Below are 17,036 nucleotides of genomic sequence, written 5' to 3'. Positions count from 1 at the left end.
ATGAGTTAATTCATGGAAACTGTTATTATAATGCTTGGTACATAGTAAATGTTCAATAACTATTAGCTCTCATTATTAAATGAAAGGTAAAAATTGCAGGTATTTATAATTTATAAATAATAAATTCTTCTAACACACTGTTTAGAAGAATAATTCACATACAACAATAAAGACATTAAGCAGACACAATTATACATTAATTAAAACTTATTCTCTAAGAATATCATTACCTAAATTATCATATATATTAACAAAATTACCTTTGAAAATTATATCTGAGAGGGTTAACTCACACAGCTGGAACATTCCTCTTCCCATCCCACTGTATTTGAACTGGTGGGGTGAGTGATTTGTTGCCCTATAGTATTATTGGATGAGGAAGAGTACTTCTTTTCTAGTGGTAATTATTCTAACTGGTGTGTTATACTTCCTTCCCTAGGAAGCATATAAAGAATTCCATTCCCAGATATCAGGGTTTCAAAATATCTTCAGAAACAAAGTAAACAAAATGGAAAGCAAATCTGAACAATGATTTCATTCATAAGAAACTTTTTCATTGCTAATAAAATCAAGGAACACTAAATCTTTTTCAGACCATATACATTTTGCACTTTACCTTGAAAATCTAAATATTTAAGAAGATATAAACAGTAATACTGTGCAAAATACCTAAGTGAAAAGGCATGAGATATTTTAGAGCCAAATTTGGCACAGAGGCCCCAACAGAAATGAACATGCGATCTCCCAAAGTCATAAATTAATATGCTAGAAGATTCTTCAGACAGCAGGGATCAGGATAAATTGAGAAGGAACAAATATTTTCTACCAGTAGCAAGCAGCAAGAATGCCAAATGCAGGGGAGCAGGGGCAGCCTTTTATAAAACAGAGTCCGTGAGATGTGGAACCATACATCTGCTTAAAGCAAGCCAGATTAAAATTATTATTTTGTCAGAGATTAGACTCAAATTTGAACAGCTGAGGTCCTTTCTCACGGCCCCTATATGTGTGCCTTTCCTTTCTAAAATAAATGAGTCATTGTTTCCTATTCGGATTTTTGGCTTCTCAATATCAACTCACTTCTTGGTCGCACTATGTGGGAGGCAGAGGAAATGCCATTGACCTAAAGCATACCTACAGCTTATGGGGTGAAAAGCAGCACTTGTGAGGACTCAGGTATGAGACAGAAAAAAATCCTGGCAGTTATCTTATTTTTCATGAAGAAACCAGAGCCGAGTTTTGCCAAGCAGACAGCTATGAGCTCACTGGTCTGAAATAATTACTCATTGACACTTTTCCCCAGGATAGAGCTAATGGGTTTACGAAGGAAACATAACTCGAATATTGATTTACAGGGTTTTCCTTTTAAATCAGTAATCAGTATTCTTTGCCTGTGCTGGGGCCTGACAATGTTCTCTGTTTATTAATTGATGAACTAGGAGATTAAATAGAAAATAAATACTTAACTAAAGCAGATTATTTTTAATTCACATTCTTTACTTTTGGTGATCTCACTCCTGTTTTAAATGATAAGGAAATTAAAGTCTCAAACAATTGAAACTGATAGAAAACAAGTTTTTAACAGGTATAATACCCTGTAGTTGAGACTCAGAATTTAACCACAAACTGAAGCAAACCCACAACAAATTGCTCTGCTTAACCCAGAGCCAATCGGAGAAATTTTAATCAAGATGAGATGTGCTGTGATGTCAACCTAGGATATAGGACATCAAAAGTAGACAGTGTTCTAATGATTTCTGTGAAAAGATGCAGAGCAGGATCCAAAACACTGCTCTACATTTTTGCAAATTTTTATTCTACGCCTAATGAAAACAAATGGAAACACAGAAGAACAGCAAATAATTCACCTAAAATCCAATGATGCATGCTGTAAGTTTAGCAGGTCCTTTCAACACTCCTACCCGGTGTTTTAAGTAAGAGAAGAGATAAATGAGCACATCTAGCCATCCCCTGGCTTTTAGACTCACTGTATGGCTGTGCAGAATGTCTTCATTTATTGTTGAGAGAGTATGTTTTGTTTAATTTTAGTTTGTTATTTTCAAATAAAGCACTTTAATTTTTCATTAGTACTGTCCCCCCAAGTCCTATTAGTAATGGCACTGACAACAGAGCAGCCCCCCAAAAGTCCTAAGAACATTCCACTGTGAAATCAGGATGCCCAGGATGTTCAAGTAGGGAATTTGCTGGCAAAGGTTAACAGCATAAATTATTTCCCTGGTGGATGTTAAATTGTATAGTTAAATGAATTGACAATAAAAAAATAAAAACATATTATACTCTTGTTCAGGATATTGAAAACTGACCATATTTCTCCCAAGAAGCAGCTCAAAGAAGAACAGCATGCTATTCTGAAGGCAAATCTGATGTAGGTCTGAAACAGACGTAGCCATTCCAACCTTCTTTGTTTTCTTCCATCAAGTGAACACTTTCCCTGGCTTCCTCCACTCCACACTCCCTACCACCTTGGCAAGGTGGATCCTTCTCATTCCTGAGGCCTTGGCTCATACATCACCTTCTCAAAAAGTCTTCTCTGACTCCCTTACCTATCAAAGCTCTACCCCATCACACTGCTTTACCTTCTCCTTAGCAGATATCTTTTAAAATCATCTTGTTTGTTCAATGACTTGTTTATCACCTCTCTCCCCCACTACACCACAATCTCCATAACAGCAGGGTCTATGTCTGCACCTCCAGCACCTCAAATAGTCACGTTCATTATGTTCTTAGATTGTGTGGGTCAGGCATTTACGGCGTTCTCACTTGGAGTCTCTCATGAGGTGGTACTTAGATGTGATGCTGGCTGTGGGTTGCAGGCCTTAGTTCCTCTGCACGTGGGCCTCTCCTTGGGACTGCTTGAAAGTCCTCATGGGCATGGGGTCTGGCATCCACTGAGCAAGCAATTCATGAGACTATGGCAGAAACTGCTATGCCTTTTATGATCTTACCTTGGAAATCACATGCTCTCACATCTACCTGTTCTATGAAGTCACATGATTCAACATGAGAGGAGGTTACAGAGGGAGTGAATACTGGAAGGCAGCCATCATTGGGGAACATCGCAGAGGCTGGTTACCATACTGCTGATTACAGTTTACTATTTTTAAAAAGCAGGGCTTTGAGGTAAGGTGAGAAAACATCCATGCAGCTTCATCTTTTCACATATAACTTCAACATTTAAAGGACTTTTAAGAAATAATCAAAGCTTTCTACTTTTCTAAGGAGCCTGAAAAAAAAGTTTGAATTTCTTTTTAGTGACTGATATGGTTTGAAGGTGTCCCCAAAAGTTCATGTGTTGGAAATTTGATCCCCAATGCAGAGGTGTTGAAAGATGGGACCTTTAAGAGGTGACGAGGCCACAAAAGCTCTGCCTTCATGAATGGATTACTGCTATTATGGCAAGAGTAGGCTCCTTATAAAAGGTCTAATTTGGCCCCCTCTTGCACTCTCTCTTGTCCTGTCTGTCCTTCTGCCATGGGATGGTGCAGCAAACAGGCCTTCGATCTTGAACTTCCCAGTCTCCAGAACCGTAAGTCAAATAAATTTTTTTATTATAAATTACTCAATCTGTGGTATTCTGTTACAGCAGCCCAAAATGCACTGTCAGAATAAATGCAAAGAAACGTAAAATGACTATTGTTGTCCCTTCCGCTTTGTATTTAACAACAGGTTACTGGGTTTTCTTTACTATGTATTTAGTTGTGAATGTGCAGCACTCAGCCTCTTTGAAATGTCAAAGTGGGATGAATGCCAAGTTCACACAAAGCTGGGAGGAGTCTGAACAAGTATTTGGAAGCAGGTCCCCAGACAGAATCTGCAGCCCATGTCTCTTTTGAGACAATGACATATGCGATTCTTCTACCAAAAATGATCTCACTTGTTAACTGTTGATTGTTTAGGGGTCTGGAAAGAATAGTGTGTTATTTTACCACCCACGGTGAAATTAACTACACACTGTAGCCATTTGTAACCTTTGTCTTCTCAGGGAAGGACAAAGCAGGCAATTTTTTTTTAATTGCTGAAAACAAGAATTATCTGTCTGGTTTTTCTTAAAGTCATAATCATATTTTACAAGGTGAAAGTAAGAAGAACTTCTCTCAATTATTTCAGAAAAGACAGCTGAATTTCTACTGCAACCACGAAAACTAATTATATGGATAAATAAATAGATCAATCCATCAATAAATTAATCAAGTCTAACTTGGAAAGTTATCTCCTTGAAACACAAAAAGGAAATAACTGGAAAAGAGAATATGGAACCAAATCTATGATGTAGTAAAAGCAGGAGTGAGATTTAATTAGAATGAGAACTCAAAAAATTCACTAAAAAGAAATGATTTCAGAAGGTAAAACAGAGACTACTAAGATTTATTTATTCTATGCTCTTTTGACATCAAAATGATAAAGTGTTCATTTCAGGGGAATTATTTACTTTCTAGCTCAAAGCTACAGAATGCCAAGGCAATTTGTTACCTAAAATGTGACAACTGATACACAGATGATGGGAAGCAACACTCAGGCACTCGATTACATGGAAGAGAGGGAAAAGCTTCAAAATCCATTTTATTTCAGAGCAGAAATGGTTTCACCCTCAGCCCACTAAATCACATGTGCTATGACATCAGAGTAAAAATTCATTAGGGCATTCTAGGCTACCATGCCTGAGCCCCGGTGTTCCCAAGGCCCTAGAAGAGTCTCCCTTCAGACACAGAACAGCTGGGACTAGATTTGGGGGAAAGGAGGCAGCCAGCTTCCAGCTGGAGAGCACCGGCTGGGTAGCCAAGATCAGAGAGGCCTGAGGGAGGCAGCCAAAGAGCAGTGCTTTCTCAATGATCCAGCAGAAGATTTGCTTTTTTGTTTATTGGTTAAAACTCAGAAAGGGAAGAATTAGATTTTAGAAACTGAGCCCCAGAAATGTAAGTCAAAGAGTCAGCAGTGGGAAAACTCTTTGAAAAAGAAATTTTTTTCTTCTTGATTTTATCTTTCTGTAAAATATAAATTCAAAATCAGGAGACAAATGATTCCCAGTCTCTCATATCTCCACTTCCCCTGACTTTTCCTCCCCTCCCACACTAAAGCATCAGCAAGGAAGGCCATGGCCCGCCCAGCTTCATTTTACAAGGACTTTTCACAGCACTCACACTTCTAGCCTCTGACGGCGTCAGCTATGGACCAGTTTTTAGCATCTCTATGATATAGTGACACCACTGTGAAATACAGCCTTTCCACAGGGAGTAGCTATCACTTCAGTGTAATAATCCATTAGCCTGGTGCAACTTGACTTCCGACTGCCAGATTCTCCTAACCCCCAAAGCGTGCAAGCAAGCCACTTTTCTCAAATAGTATACTGAGTAGAATGCACCTGCCTGCAATCAAGGAAGCAGCTTTTGCAAAGAACAAACATGTAAATTTTTTCTCTTCACAACAGCAAATGTGAAACTCCTATTGTTGCCTTTTCCAAAAAAAAAAAAAAAAAGTTGGGGGGAACTTCTAAGGAGGACTTGCATTTATTTTCATGCATGAGAAGAGTCAAATGTAACCAGTCACCTGCAATATATACACAAATGCTGCAAATACTCCATCCCTAGTGTCAACTGCAATGATTTTCCCAGTTTTCAGATCTGGAACTATCTCTCCTGACATAATTCTCTGGATTTTTTTCTTCTCATCACAGCTCTTCATTTTGCTGCTGTTGTTCAGAAAAGCATTTTCATGCAGGTTACAGGGCAAAAAAATTATTTTTAATTTTATGTAGACATGCATCATCAGTCTAATCACCAAGGATGTGAGACACAGATAAGTCAAAAGTATTGAAAGAAGTCAAAACTAAGTACAAATAAAGAAAAAAGCCAAAACACCATCTTAAGTGAGGTGGTAACAGAGTGAGTTTCATTTTTTGTGGTATCAGTGGTGGAACTACAAATACCTACTAGGAACTTTGTTGAAGATCAGCCTATCCAACACTCATTGCACAGATAAGGAGACCAAGGCAAGGCAAAGAATTCAAGAATATCTGAAAATACAGCTGTGCATGGCATAGACAATGCAAAATACCAAGCAGTTAAGAAAGCAGATATAATTGATGCTGGTGGCATGCCCTGTATGGAATGTTGATGAATACTTTTCAGCTTTTTTTCTGAGTTGAGATAAAAATTAAGCACCGTTATCTAAACACACACAAAGACAGCATAAAGACAGAGACATAGCTCAAGGGTGCACTGGATGATTGGACCAAACTGCCTGTTATCAAAACTGGCCTCTGTATATCCAAAATACAGATGCTCCATGCACAGATAACTGAAAGTTCAATTACTGCCTTTATTTTGATAAGATGCACTGGAAAATGAGGGTTTGGCCCTTGCAAAGCCAACATCAGTAGCAAGGTCTGGCCAACGGGCCTGGAGCTTCCATGCTTCCCAGAGAGACTCAATCACCTGCCTCTCACAGGGTGGGGAGACTTTGGCATATATTAGTGAGTTACTGTCCTTTCCTCTTCAGACAAAGACCAGCAGTTCCCCTTTAGTTCACTACGATTTACTACTTATGAAAAGTTGTTAAGATTCAGGACTGTTATCAAAGAGGACTTGGCAGAATCTAATCTAATCTTCTTTGACTGAGAGGAAAGAAAACTGGTCCCAAAGTGGGGCTGTAACCTTCAGTCACCTACTGGCTCTGCTGCAACCTAATGCCTAAGAAATGAGGATCCAGTGTGTCTTTGATGCCCAGTCAAAGCTTTGAAGCTGTGTCAAGACCGCAGGACAAAGGCAGCACTGTTTATGCAAATCTAGAAACAAAAGAAGCTAAACTCCAAAGCCATTAAAAGTAACATCAGAAATTCAATGCCCAGAGATGATTAGAGCCCCTGCACCAGCATGAAAAAGAAAACCTGAAAGCAAAGCCGGGCAACACACCAAAACACATACTGCAGGAAGGAATACTGAGCTGGCCAGAGCCCAGCTAGATGAGCTTAGAAGCCCTGACATACACAGCTCCCTTAACCAAGGGGCAGCCATCTGTGTACCAAAGCAAAGAAGTCCTGGCCGATGCTACTCCTACACCTGGTACCCACAGCCCTTTCATAAGAAGTTCCAGTATATGCCCCAGCAAGGCTAGACTTCACGTTGCCATGTTCGTTGGCAGTTCAGTCATCACGGAGCTCATGCCTTCCAAAGGAAGTATTAACAAACAACTTTGTGTACAGTATACAACAGGATGAAATACCTGAGCTTCCTAGGAAAATTAGATTTTTCAGGCCACCCCAAAAAGATCTAAAGTTGGGCTGAGGGTCCAGAAACCATCTATTATGCAGAGTTATGATTCTTGAAAATTCTTCAGATATGTCACTTGTGTGAGGAAGGGAATAATGTCAGATCGGGAAGGGACCCCAGAGAACATCTTGTCCACAGGGTTTCAAGCCTAATTGCACATTACCACCCCTTGGGAGGTTTTGAAAATATGTCAGTTGCCCTGGATCTATCCCAGAGATTCAGATAATTGGTCTGGTATTGGGCCCAGTATTTTTAAAGACCTTATCAAAGATTCTAATAAGCAGCTTCATTTGAGAACCACAATTCTACACATTTCCCTTATGCTACAAGAGAAGAAACTGTGGCCCGGAGAGAATAAGTGACTTGTTCAAAGTGATCCGTCATGAGGAATGCTTCCCAGTCCTTTCGCAAGACAACACAAATAACAAAACGATGATTTTGCACACCGGGGGAAAAATGGAAGAAGCTGCTTTAAGCTAGAGGCGACTCATCTTAGGGACAGCCCCTTCCATGCACCAGGCTCACCTTCATCCCAGGTAATTATAGTCTTCTTGGTGGGACATGCTAAAATGCAGATCACATTTCTGAAAAGGAAAAAGTATTTAAAAAAGAAAATGGATGCATAAACTCGAGAGCCTTTGCTATGGAGTTTTTGATGGCCCTGTCACAAAAGAACACAAGAAAATACAATGTGGAACAGTACAAGATTTAGCAACTGAGTTGTGATCTTCCCCACAGGTGGTTGCTTTACATGCAATTGTAATAACGCTACTATATCAACTTCTTAAAACATTTCTTTGTACAGCAGCAACAAATTCAGAACAATCTTTTGTACAGCAGAATAGAACTGTGTGAATTTCCCAAAAATTATATTTTGAGTTCATTACTAGTGAAGACACTAGGCTTCGGGACTTTGTGATATCATGTAATTAAGGCTGAGCCACAAGCTGTTAAAAACAGACTAATTTAATAGACTGTTTACAGTATCACAAATGAGGGAAGGAGTTTTTAATGGAATGACAAAGAGAAAATCAAAGGCCAGAAAATTAAATACAAGCAACAAAGGAACCAAGATTAGGGAACATGGGGACTGAAGTGGCTCAAATGAATATTATTCAGTTAAAGGAAATGCACTGGTGTGATTTCCCTCCACTCTATTAAAAGACGTTCATCAATACATACTTTTTCTTCTATAAAGCTAAATACTTAATGAACTCATTAGGCAAGATACATTGAGAAAAGAAGAGTTTGAGGGAGGACCATTTTATACTGAGCCCCAGTGCAAGGAGCTTCATACAGTAGGCAAAGAGTTTAGGACACTGCTTTTAATTTTTTTTTTTCAATAGTCATTTTTGGATGGAGGGAGAACATATGTGTTTGACTTAATAAAAAACACAGATGATGCATGCCTGGTGTGTCTTCTCCTGTGTGATCCTGTACTACTTCTCTTAACAAGAAAACCCCTTGGCCTTTTTGATGACTTAAGCATCTGGAATCTGGAGTTAGGAGATTTCACAGCATGTCAACTTTCCAAACTCTGAAAATCCCATGTTCTGTACTTTCGGTCATTGTGTAAAAGTCCCCTAGTCCTGACTGGGCCAGGTGGGGGCTCATCTCCCGTAGTTCACAAACCAAGAGGTGCACCCAAGTCACACGTGTGTGTGCTCCAGATACAGATTCCCAGGCCCCTCCCGTGGACCATCTGACTGAATGAGGCTGCTTCTGAGGCCAAGGAATCTACGTTTCTAACAAATGCTCCAGGTGTTGAGATGTACTAGTCCCTGAGCCAGTATTTGGGAAACACGAGTCAAATCCTAGCAGCTTTCTACCCAAAGGTCAGCAGAACACAGTGATGAGGGTCCACTCAACAGCCAATGAACTAGACCAGTGGGGCTGAACCACTTGTAGGCCGCTTCAGCTGCTAATTTCAACATGATTTCCTGGGTTTATTCACATAGACAAACTGTGATGGCTGAATAAAAAAGGATATATATTATATTTTTAATCCATTGTTTTAGAAATCCATATCCTGCTAAAGTGAAAATTCTAGAATGAAAATCAACGTGCCTAGTAAAACTTAAAGATCATAAAGGCAGAAGGGGACTTGTAATTTTCTAAAACATTTCAGTACCCTGGCTGTTTCAAGCCTTACACACAAACTCCACAAAATCCATCTGCAACACAAGACATGTCCATCTGTCTGAATGCACTCCTATCCCACCTGCTCCTAGCAGAGAGAAAGCAGCAGCGTGGGAGCTGCAGATAAGCTTACTGTTCAATGGTGCGGTAATGACATGCAAAATCCTGATTGCACTTGGCAGCAACTTTCCACTATCTTGGCGGGTCTAAACCATAATCACTGTGGTGTGTGGAGCTTGGACAGGATTATGGGGCTGGCCAGCAGCCAAGAAACCAAAAAGCAGTCTATTAGTCCAGCAAGGGACTCCTTCCTGTTGGGAATGCCACAGCCCCAAATGTCCCTAACCACATTCTTCAGAGATATTCCAGGAATTTAGCTTCCACTAAAAGGGAAAGGGAGGGAGTTGAAAGCCCCCATGAGGGCTGTCCCCAGGCCCCGTCTGGCGGGGAGAGGAGGGACAAGGCCACCCCAAGCCGCACACCACCCTCACGAGCACCGCATTCGCACTCAGACCCGCGTGTCTTTCCCCAGCCTGAGCGCCCGACCAGCTCGGAGCAGCGCAGGCAGCGAGGGGTGTGCGCGCCCGGTGGCCCGCGTGCCCTCCCGCGGCGGCGGCGGCGGCGGCGCGGGACCCCTGCCCAGCTCACCAGATGGCCATCCTGCTCTTGGGGTAGTCCAGCCGCTCCAGGCAGCCGAGGAAGTGAGGCAGCGTGTGCGCAGCGTTGCGGCGAGGACGGCCACCAGCACCGTGGCTCTCTGCAAGGGCGACTCGGGAAAAGCCACCGCCTCCTCTTCGTCGTCCTCCAAGTCCGGCTCGGCGGCGAAGCGCGCCCGGCAGCCGCCGCGGAGCAGGGCCGAGGAGAGGAGCAGCAGCGACCAGGCGAGGGTGGCGGCGGGGCGCGCAGCCATGTTCCGGGCCGGGGCGGGCGGCGGGGAGGTCCTGCGGCGAGCGCCAGGCCGGGCTGCGCGAGGGAGCGAGCGGGCTGCGAGGGGCAGCCGGGGCTGCGGCGCGCGCACAGCGGCACCGACGCGGCAGCTCCCGGTACCCTCGCGTCGCCGCTGCACCGCCCAGGCCCTGACGCGGGTGCGCACCGCGTCCCTGCCGCCGCTGGCACTCGTCTGCAGCCAGGCTCGCAGACAGTCGTGGCCGTGGGGCTGTCTGTCCCGGGCCTGCGGAAAGTTCCTCTAGTCCAGGCTCAGCTTAGCTGAGGTCTGTGGCTTGCCCCAGAGATGCGAGGTGTGGTCGTGTCTGCCAATGGGCGTGCGTGCGTGTGCGTGTGTGTGTGTGTGTGTACATAACAGTACAATCCCCCCAAATTTATTCTGCTTTTGCAAACCGCCGTCTGAAGTCCTTCACAGTGATGCAACGGATCCAGTTTTTCATAATGCACCTACTGACTAATGAGTAGCGCTCTTAAATGGAAAGTCACCCCAGCCATTCACGGCTACGATGAAGGATGTTTTAGCTACCACGAAGGCAGAAAAAGTTTGCATTTCCTTATACACTTCTCCTGAAATTCATTGGATATTTTTCCCTTCATACAATCAATGTCACAAGACAGTTAATTTGCAGAGCCCAGTTAAAAAATAAAATCCAATTATATTAAAAAATATCCATTGCTTATAATACTCTTTCTGTGGAAAATTGGTTGAATGGAAAGTCAGGGTTATGCACATACATCCCTTTGTCTCCAGTGCCAGTAGACGGTCCCAACAGTTCCTACATGAGGTTGGAAGTAAGCACTTTCTCTCATATCCCCTCCCCACACTGTTCCAGCACAGGGGCTTCTTTCTGGGACAACAAAACCTCTTTGACTCTCACCCTTAGTGCAGCTGTGGTCAAGACAGAACCTCTGAGGTGAGCAGAGGGCTTCTTGCAGAAAAGCTTCTCAAGGTGTCTGTGGCTCCAGCAGCCAAGAAGAGGAGGAAATAAATGCCTTTGGGACAGCTGTGACATGCTAGAAAGAGCAATGATGCTTGGAATTGGAGCTGAATTTCCATCTCACTGTGTCACTTATTCTCTGCATGACCTTGGAGACTTGACCTCTCTGAACACCTATTTCTTCCTATGTAAAAAAAATTTAAATGCCTACCTCATTTTTTCATTCAACAAACATTATGAAATTACTAAATGCCAATTATTTGGGTGTTGAGAATCTGGATCCTTCTCCCATGGAAAAAAGGGGCAGAAGGTGGCCTGTACCCCCCACCCCCTTATAGTCCTGCTGGGCCAGAGTTGGCAGAAAGAGAGTCTCTTGGATTGTTTTACTTGCTTATTTTGTCCAGCCTAAAATCCTACAATGTAAACTTCACTTGGATTGGCAATTATGCCAATTTTGACATGCAAATACTTGAGAGAAGAATATTAGGCAATATCTTATGTCATTCCTACATATGTGTGAATTAATTAAATCAGATGTCTTAATCTCAGCACCTAAACTGAGATGCACTATAAGAAGCTTTGGTCAAGGGGACTAAATGGAATCCTCATTTGGATCATGATGACAAAGCACAAAGCAAGTCCTATGAATTTTTGATATGTGGGCTTGAGGACTCTGAGTCCTAGAAAGGGAAGGGATATGGGGGCAGCGACTAAGGCGAGAAGGGCTAAAGTTAAACTGTCTCAATTTCAAAGTTTTGTCTATGCTCTGGCTACATCCGAGAACTATATACTACAAAAATGTTTTAAATTCCAAACAAATTTATAAAAATTTAAAACACACTCCTGTACCTCATTTAAAAGAAATAGAAGCGTCCCTTAAGTTGTATTCACTCATTCCTTTAGTCACTCAGTGTCTACTCTGTGCAAGGTACAGGTGCTGGAAATCCATGGGCAATTAAGATATATCCTATGAATGAATAAATACAGTAAATTGTTATATGTGTTATGGTGGGAAAAGGAGCATGAGGAAAGAAGTGAAGATGGTTAGGAAATTCATTAAAGAGATGTCTTTGAACTAAGTATTGAAAAATGAGTATCATGTATTAGGAAAAGAACAGTGGGCAGAAGGGGAGACAGAGGTTGGAATTCCAGGTAGATGGAACTGCAGAATCAAGGAATGAAGCAACATGGCACGCTTGAGAAATTACAATTAGTAGATCATGGCCGGAGGGTAGGATGGGAAGTAGAAAGAGAGAAAGCTGGAAAATTATATCATTTTATATATAATCATTTCTTTAAATCGGGCAAAAGACTTGAATAGACATTTCTCCAGAGGTGATATGCAAATGGCCATGCGCACATGAGAAATTTCTCAACGTTACTAATCATTAGGGAAATGCAAATCAAAACTACAATGAAATACCACCTCACATCCATTAGGATGGCCACTACCAAAAACTAGAAAATAACAAGTGTCAGTGAGGATGTAGATAAATTGAAACCCCGGTGCACCACTGGTGGGAATATAATACGGTAAAGCTGCTGTGGGAAAGCTGTATGGCAGTTCCTCAAAAAATTAAAAATAGAATTACCATATGATCCATTAATTCCACTTCTGGCATTGTATATATATATATATAATGAAAGCAAGTTCTCAAAGAGATATTTGTACGCCCACGCTTACAGCAGCATTATCTACAATAACTAAAACATGGAAGCAACCCAAGTGTCCACCGACTTATGAAAGGATAAGCAAAATGTGGTATATAAATACAATTGAATATTAATCAGTCTTATAAAGGAAGGAGATTCTGACATATGCTACAACATGTTAACCTTAAGGACATGGTGCTAAATGACATAAGCCAGTCATAAAAAGAGTAATACTGTATGATTCCACTTATAGGAAGTACTTAGAGTGGTCAAAATTGTGGAGTCAGAAAGTAGAATGGTGGTTGCTGGGGGCTGGTGGTAGGGGAAATGGGAAGTTATTTTTTAATGGTTATAGAGTCTCAGTTTTACAAGATGAAAAGAGTTATGGAGATGGATACTGGTGACTGAACTGTACACTTAAAAATGGTTAAGTGGTAAACTTTATATTTTATGTATTTTACCACAATAAAAAAATTGGAAAAATCAATTAATGCAATTTATCATGTTAACAAACTGAAAAAGAAAAACCGTATGATCATCTCAAAAGATGCAGAAAAAAAAAAATTTTTACAAGTCCAACATGCATTCTTCACAAAAAATCTCAGCTATGTAGGAATAGACGGAAACTTCCTTAACCTGCTAAAGGGCATCTACAGAAAGCCTGCAGCTAACATCATACTTAATGGAGAAAGACTAAAAGTGTTGCCCCTAAGATCAGAAACAAGACAAGAATGTCAGATCGCATCACTTCTGCTCAGTGTTATACTGGAGGTTTTAGATAAGGCAGGAAGGAAAGAAGGGAAGGAGGGAGACAGGGAGGGAGGGAGGGAAGTAGGAAGGGAAAAATAGAAGAGCAAGGAGGAACACTTAAAACAAGTTAAGTATGCTGTAAGAGATATTTTAACACGGATGTGGCGAGTTGGATTGGTCCTTCTAGGCCAAGGCTCTAAAATTCAATGATTTACTGAAGTTTATTTTACTACAGGATAAAAAAAAATGTTGAAAATTGGGGGAAAAAGAAAAAGAAAAACCACTCATAGTCCACTACCCCACCACACCACTATTAACATGATGGGCATTTCCAATGTGCGTAACTTCCGTATGGGTTTGCACTCAGTCCTCCTCCGTGAGACTCAATATCCATGTTGACAGCAGATGTTGAATAAATATCTAGAGACAGAGATGGGATATTTTTTGGACCATGAATTGCTTTTGATGCCTTTTCATAGATTTCATGTACAAAGCCAGGTATTATTTAAGGCTGCATATCTGCAACTGTTTATTGACATAAATTACTAACTTACTATCCCTTTATACTCTAGATTTTAGAAAAAATTTAATATAAAATATTTAATAAACTGGAATATATCTTATAAGCTAATGTATATGGTATATAATCCACAAACTAATATATTAGTTTAAATATTACTAATAAAATGAATGCCCATATACCCAGCACCCACCTTGAGAAACAGAACTTGACCATTAACTTTGAGGCTTAAGGCCCTCTGTGTGTCCCTTCTCTTCTCAATGCTTTGCTCTACTCCCCAGAGATAAGCACTAGACTGAATTTTGTGTGAATCGGTCTCTTAATTTTGCTTAGAACTTTACCTCCTGTGATGATTAATTTTATGCATCAACTTGGCTAGGCTAGGATGCCCAGTTGTTTGGTCAAACCAGTCTAGATGTTGCTGTGAGGTATATTTCAGATGCGATTAATATTTAAATCAGTAATTTTGAATAAAGAAGGTTACCTTTCATAATGTGGGTGGACCTCATCTGATCTGTTGAAAGCCTTAGGAGAAAAGAATGCGATCCCTGAGAAGGAAGGAATTCTGCCTCCAGACTGCTGTTGGATGCAAGACTGCAACAGCAACTGTTTCCTTTGTCTCCAGCCTGCCAGCCTGCCCAGCAGATTTTGGACTTTCCAGCCCCCACAATTGCATGAGCCAATTCCTTAAAATCTTTCTCTCTCTTTCTCTCTCTCTCTATATATATCCTATTGGTTCTGTTCTCTGAAAAGCCCTGACTAATAAACCTCCTAAATATGTACTAGTTTTGCCTGCATTTGACTTTTTTGCATACATACAATTCCCCCATTTAAAGTATACAATTCAATGGTTTTCGGTAGTTATGCAAAATCACCACAATCAATTTTAGTGCATTTTTATCACCCCCGAAAGAAACCTGTCCTCATTTGCAGTCAATCCCATTTCCTCCAACTCTCCCAGCCCTAGCAAAACACGGATCTACTTTCTGTCTCTGTAGATTTCTCTGTTTTAGACATTTCATATAAATGGAATTATACATTATGTGATTCTTTGTGACCTGCTTCTTTCACTTAGAATAATGTTTTCAAGTCCATCCATGTTGTAGCATGTCAGTGCTTTATTCCCTTTTATTGCTAAATAATATTCCACTGTGTGGACATAGCACATTTGATTTATACATTCACCAGTTGATGGACATTTGGGTTATTTCCACTTTGGGGCTATTATGAATAATCCTGCTATATTTGAATTTTATATAATATAAATCATACTTAGAATATTCTTCTGTGACTAACATTTTTGACCATACATTAAGGTTTTTTGAGATTCATTCAAGTTGCTGATTGAAACTATTTTTGAAAATAATTCCTTTTATAAAACTGCACCAAAACCACTCATTTTATTCCACAACCACTAAACAGTACCTCACACTCCATTTTAAAAATACTGCTCTAGGGTATGTATCAGGGAGTAGAACCACAGGATCATAGGATTTGTGCATCCTTTCTTTGCTCTACTTTTCAGCAGACTCCTGGGTTTTGTTGCTAATCTGATGGGTATGTTACAGTATCTTTTTGCCTCAGTTTGCATTTTCTCACTCAATCAATGTGATTGAGCGCCAATTCATGTTTGCTGGCTATTTGTCTTTTCTTCTGTTTATTCCCATTTTTTTCCTAGGGGGTATTTTGTTTTGTTTTGTTTTCTAATTGACTTTCAGGAGTTCTGTACATAGTCTGGGTGTCTTTTCTTTCAATTATGTTTTGCAGATGCCTTCTCCAAGACTATAGCTTTCCCCCCACCCCACTTTCTTTGGATCAGAAATTTTTAAATGACATATAGTCAAGTTTATCAACCTTTTTCATGTGGTTGGTTAGTTTTGTTTAAGAAATCCATCTCTATCTTGGTGTTGTAAAATATTCTTTTACATTTTCTGCTAAAAGGTTAAGAGTATTTGCCTCCACACCATGTATTGAATCATCCTTTCTTTTCTTCCCTTCCCACATCTGCAATGTCACCTCTGTCCATACTTGTATAGGTCTATTCCTTGGCTGGCTATTTTGTTCCACTGGTTTATTTACCTATACCTATACCAATGTCACATACACTTAATCACAGACCTTTATAAGAAGTTCCCTACATTTGTCCATCAGATGGGTATTGGTTATTTCGGGTCCTTCATGCCCATATTTCAGAATCAGCTTATCAGGTATTAGTGGGATTTTGTTTGGGATTGCTTGAATCTATAGATCAATTTATAGACGGATGAAATTGCCACACTTACAACATTGAATCTTTCTCTCCGGAAACATTGTCTCTCTACGTATTTAGGTCTTCTCTTATGACCTTCAGTGACATTCATAATGTTCTCCATAAAGGTCTTGCTTGTATTTGTCTTAGGTATCTTATTTTTGTTGTTTTGTTCTACATGTAAGCTTTAAAGTGAATATACTATATCCTGATTTTGTAAATGGATAATTTATATCACACTCTTAAATTTATGGAAAAAGCTGAGGGAACATCATCTGGTTCATTCTAAATTCTTTTTTATATGATGGAGATCCCTCATATATGTTCATGCATATGAATAATAAAATATAGTTTTCTAAATACTTTACTAAAAGTATTAACATCTAACTAAAAGTATTAACATCTCATCTATTCTTGAAACACAGAGAACAGATATTTGTATGCTTTGTGTACAAACACAAGATATACATGAACATTCCTACAATCAGTGAATGAAAAGCTGATCCAGAATGCTAGCCTACATTTTTCAGCTTGGGATCACTGTCTTATACAATACTGTG

The 17,036-nt window shown here is 40.3% G+C and overlaps 1 pseudogene; it reads right to left on the bottom strand.

Annotated features, from left to right (window-relative positions):
* The window catches only part of LOC134383417 (procollagen galactosyltransferase 2-like), a 306,240-nt pseudogene extending 295,882 nt beyond the window's left edge, over nt 1-10,358 (bottom strand).
* Nucleotides 10,359-17,036: the final 6,678 nt, after the last annotated feature.

Source organism: Cynocephalus volans, chromosome 8 (assembly GCF_027409185.1).
Source record: "Cynocephalus volans isolate mCynVol1 chromosome 8, mCynVol1.pri, whole genome shotgun sequence".
In the NCBI taxonomy this organism is placed as follows: Eukaryota; Metazoa; Chordata; class Mammalia; order Dermoptera; family Cynocephalidae; genus Cynocephalus; species Cynocephalus volans.
Note: the sequence above shows the minus strand (reverse complement) of the source record. Positions and strands in the feature narration are given on the sequence as shown.